The sequence below is a fragment of the Salvelinus alpinus genome, chromosome 32 (genome assembly GCF_045679555.1).
Source record: "Salvelinus alpinus chromosome 32, SLU_Salpinus.1, whole genome shotgun sequence".
Lineage (NCBI taxonomy): Eukaryota > Metazoa > Chordata > Actinopteri > Salmoniformes > Salmonidae > Salvelinus > Salvelinus alpinus.
The window spans coordinates 13,715,975-13,721,537 of NC_092117.1; the positions used below are offsets into that span (position 1 = coordinate 13,715,975).

The following is a 5,563-nucleotide window of genomic DNA, read 5'->3' on the forward strand; positions in this document are numbered from 1 at the left end:
AGTACTCATCTCATACGTATATACCGTACTCTATACCATCTACTGCATCTGCCATGCCGTTCTGTACCACCACTCATTCATATATCTTTATGTACATATTCTTTATCCCTTTACACTTGTGTGTGTGTGTAAGGTAGTAGTGTGGAATTGTTAGGTTAGATTACTGTTGGTTATTACTGCATTGTCGGAACTAGAAGCACAAGCATTTCGCTACACTCGCATTAACATCTGCTAACCATGTGTATGTGACTAATAAAATTTGATTTGATTTGATTTGATTTGATTTTTTTGACCGCATGATGACTTATTTCACCTGATTCTGTGTGTGTGTGTGTGTGTGTGTGTTTTAGTGGAGGTGTTTCCCATGTGCAGACAAAGCATGTCCCATTATGGGTCGCTATGTTGACACGTTCCCCATCCCCAGGGGACAATCCAATATGAAGTTCTACCTGAACACCGGAGATGCTGAGCCCTTTGCCTGTAAATAATTATTTAATACATTTTAGAATAAGGCTGTAACGTAACAAATGTGGAAAAAGTCAATGGGTCTGAATAGTTTCCGAAGGCACTGTATTCAAATTCCTGGGTACCGCTACAATGCAAATGTAACCATCGATGGCAGAAGATACCAGCCAGGGATAATGAACATATAGCTCTGTATGAAGAGCATCGCAACACCCGCCAGTATCAGGTTTACATGTACTGTATGTGACTACTCCTGATATAAACTAGCTTATAGACGAGTTGAGATGTTATGTCACACACATGTTTTCAATTGTTTCATTTCTATTTCATTCTTCTAATTGTAAGTGTCAACATCATAGCCCATAAAATCATTTGGATTTCTGAAGACTGTTGAACTTGAATAACAGAAAGATCTATTCATAGGACAACTGACTGACCCTGCCCCAATCTAAACTGACTAAAGGAATGAAAATGTTCTGCTCTTTCCTAAAGTGGCCTCCTGAGACCTAATAAAACCTACAGTACAAGCTCTTCATCGATGCTGAGACGGACATTGACGAGGTGACTGGGATGAAGTTCCGCTGGAACAACCACATCATCAACCCCCTGCGCCCCATGTATGGTGCCACCAAGATTGAGCAGCTGCGAGGGAAGGATAGCAAATTGTACATCAGTCTCTCTGTCTATCCTGCATGTCTATCTACCCTCCCAGCCCTGCCAGTCCCACTTGTGTGGCAGCTGTCTGAGCCTCAGGAGGACAAGCAAGGGGATTCTGTTAATGCTAGCTGTACACCCCCTAGTGCCAATATGGCCCCCTGAGGCTTCAAACTCAGCCCTAACAAAACTATTACCGCATTATGATTTACTGCCTATGCACCCTTATACAGATGTTTATGGTTAACGCTTCGAACACACCGACAGAGTCATTGCGCAATATAGCACGCAGTATCATCTGGATAGGATATGTACGCAACAAAAATTCAACATTCACCTTCTGCTACCATTTCTGTCAAGCCGTCTACACATACAGTTTGACGCATATGTTCCATAAATCCAACGTATGCACCACACCGAACGCACTGCAACTGCAACGCTGCAAGGCAAACGCAGTGTTTCATTGGAAATGAATGTAATTCTGGTGTACCACAATGCAATGACGCGGTCGGTGTGTTCGAAGCGTAACTCTACATTTGGTTTGGAGTGTAAACCTATGAAGGGAGGAACACATTAAATTACATGCTACTAGTTTTTTTTAAATGTATGTATTGTATACACAGGCAAACATGGACTGTATCCTTTAATATACTGTATAACAAGGGATTATCTTGAAAGAGAGATGTCTGTTCTGTAAAACACTAGAGGGCAGTGTAGGACCACCATCTGTGATAGACGTTTTCCCATTCACGTTCCACTGACTTACCATCTCTCTCCTCTCTGTTGCAGTTATTTGTTCTGTGGAAAGAGGGTGCGTGAAAATGTGCACCAGACCCTTGATCCATGCTGACCTAAGTGAAGCACAACCAAACATGGTTTACAGAGATTTACAATAAAGTTACAGCATTTGAACTCTTTCTATGAGTCACAGTCATCTGTCCTTTCTACAATTGTGTAAAGACATCTAAACAATAAAGCATTGCAGCAACATGAGTGAAAGATAGAGGACATCCGTATATCCTTACCTGTACAAGATCAAACAAATGCTTGGAATGCCAAAAACGTATAAGATACCATATGAAAGAATATGCAGAGTTGGGTTGAAATCCTGACTTGAGATGTGTGTTTGCATAAAGTGTGTGCACGATGCTTGCAGAAAGAAAGTTCCACATCTCTTTATGACCATCATTAATGTTGAAAGACTGGGGGCTGCATTTGTGCAAACACAAATTTACACTAAATTACACGTTAAGATCATTTCTCTCCTTTTCCCATTTAGAGACAAAGTGCAGCCAGCCAAAAAGCCTGCCTAATGTGTCAGATATGTGTAATTCCAACAGATGGAATGTGTTCACAGCTCTCATTAACATGTCCCTGGCCTTTCACCAGCTTATGAAGTCCTGATTGGGTCTCATTGTTTTGGCTTCATTTATTTGAATACCCACCCTATGATTATGGCTGGGGAAAATACAGCATTAAAAGGCAAGCTGCCATTTTCATCAGAATGCTAACAAAGTGCATTTGTATGCAGTGACTTCTCTGAGTCGAGCCATCAGCACTCACACAATACCAATCAGAACAATCTGCAGAGACACAGCTCTGAGAGTGACTACATTATGGTATTAGACACAGAATTAAATATGGGGCTAAGGGGTGGGGGGGATGCTTGTGTCTTCAAATCCGCCCTAGACATCCATCACTGTCTTTCTTTTTTTGTTTCTTTTTAATAGGCTCATTGAATGCAGAGGCTAATGACAAAATAACTGGCTAATTCCAGTAATTATGGCTGTTTGTCTGAGGGAATTTGTGTATGACAGCGTTTCATTTTGATCAGTGCTCCCGGAGCTCTGGGGGTGGCTTTGGAGCTAACAAAGGACAGGCAGGTTAAGCATTAGCAAGGTATACTTAAAACAGGGGAAAACACGACAGATGACAGATAAAAGATTTTTCAATGTGTATACAGTTATATAATTGGATGTGTATACAAAAGCATGCTACTATATGAATGACAGAGAGAGGGTTTGGTACTTTGGTAACTTTGGATTAGATAATGGTTGGGCTAGATAATGGGTTTTTTGGACTCCTTGAATACAAATCTTCTGAATAATTGCTTCGAAAAAACCTGAATGTTTATTTATTTTCCTTCGTTTTTACCCTCCCCCCCAATTTTGTGATACCCAATTGGTAGTTACAGTCTTGTCCCACTGCTGCAACTCCCGTACGGACTCGGGAGAGGCGAAGGTCGGGAGCCATGCGTCCTCCGAAACACGACCATGCCAAGCTGCACTGCTTCTTGACACACTGCCCGCGTAACCCGGAAGCCAGCCGCATCAATGTGTCGGAGGAAACACATTACAACTGGTGATCGAAGTCAGCGTGCATGCGCCCGGCCCACCACAGGAGTCACTAGAGCGCGATGGGACAAGGACATCCCAGCCAGCCAAACCCTCCCCTAACCCGGACGACGCTGGGCCAATTGTGCGGCGCCTCAAGGATCTCCCGGTCGCAGCCTTCTGCGACACAGCCTGGAATCGAACCCGGGTCTATAGTGATGCCTCTAGCACTGCAGTGCCTTAGACCGTTGCACAAATCGGGAGGCCTGAATGTTTATTTTACTATTTAAAAATGTTTCCTACTAGCACTGACTCTGCTGATAACTACTTTATTGAGGAAAAATGTCCTTACTATTATTGAGATATGTGGTTCCCCCACCTAACTTCGCCGACGAGTAGGTAAACCACCACTCCCCTCCATATTATTGACCAATGTGCAATCTTTAGGAAAACAAACTGGACGATCTACGATTAAGACTATCCTACCAACGGGACATTAAAAACTGTAATATCTTATGTTTCACCGAGACGTGGCTGAAAGACGACACAGACAATATAGAGCTGGCTGGCTTCTCCATGCATCGGCAGGACAGAGCAGCTACGTCTGGTAAGACGAGGGGCGGGGGTGTGTGTCTATTTGTCAATAACAGCTGGGTGCGCAATGTCTAATATTACAAAAGTCTTGAGGTATTACTCGCCTGAGGTAGAATACCTCATGTAGACCACACTATCTACCAAGAGAGTCCTCATCTATATTATTCATAGCCGTCTATTTAGGACCACAAACTGATGCTGGCACTAAGACCGCAATCAACAAGCTGTATAAGGCCATACGCAAACAAGAAAATGCTCATCCAGAAGCGGCACTCCTAGTCACCGGGGACTTTAATGCAGACAAACATCTATTTTACCTCATTTCTACCAGCATGTCACTTGTGCAACCAGAGGGGAAAAAAACTCTCGACCACCTTTACTCCACACACAGAGAAGCATAATTCTATCCTCCTGATTAATACGGAAGTGGTTGATGACGTGGATGCTACGCTACAGGACTGTTTTGCTAGCACCAACTGGAAAATGTTCCGGGATTCATCCAATGGCATTGAGGAGTATACCACCTCAGTCACCGGCTTCATCAATGAGTGCATCGACGACGTCATCTCCACAGTAGCTGTACGTACATTTCCCAACCAGAAGCCATGGATTACAGGCAACATCTGCACTGAGCTAAAGGTAGAGCTGCCGCTTTCAAGGTGCGTGACACTAATCCAGACGCTTATCAGACATCCCGCTATGCCCTCAGACGAACCAGGCAAAACGTCAATACAGGACTAATCCTACTATACTGGCTCTTACGCTCGTCAGATGTGGCAGGGGTTGAAAAATATTATGGACTACAAAGTGAAACCCAGCCGCGAGCTGCCCAGTGACGTGAGCCAACCTGACGAGCTAAATGCCTTTTATGCTCGCTTCGGGGCAAGCAACACTGAAACATGCATGAGAGAACCAGCTGTTCCGGACGACTGCGTGATCACGCTCTCCGTAGCTGATGTAAACAGGTCAACATTCACAAGGCTGCAGGGCCAGACGGATTACCAGGATGTGTACTCAAAGCATGCGCGGACCAACTGGCAAGTGTCTTTACTAACATTTTCAACCACGTCAGTAGCCATGAAGTGCTTTGAAAGGCTGGTCATGGCTCACATCAACACCATCATGCCGGAAACTCTAGATCCACTCCAATTCGCATACTGCCCCAACAGATCCACAGATGACGCAATCTCAATCGCACTCCACACTGCCCTTTCCAACCTGGACAAAAGGAACACCTATGTAAGAAGGCTGTTCATTGACAACAGCTCAGCATTGAACACCATAGTGCCCACAAAGCTCATCGCTAAGCTAAGGACTCTGGGACTAATCACCTCCCTCTGCAACTGGATCCTGGACTTCCTGATGGGCCGCCCCCAGGTGGTAAGGGTAGGCAACAACACATCTGCCACGCTGATCCTCAACACTGGGGCCCTTCAGGGGTGCGTGCTCAGTCCCCTCCTGTACTCCCTGTTCACCCACGATTGCGTGGCCAAGCACGACTCCAACACCATCATTAA

The 5,563-nt window shown here is 44.6% G+C and overlaps 1 pseudogene; it reads left to right on the forward strand.

Annotated features, from left to right (window-relative positions):
• The first annotated feature begins 542 nt into the window (after positions 1–542).
• Positions 543–2,036, forward strand: LOC139562174 (pancreatic lipase-related protein 2-like; annotated as a pseudogene).
• The last annotated feature ends 3,527 nt before the right edge of the window (positions 2,037–5,563 follow it).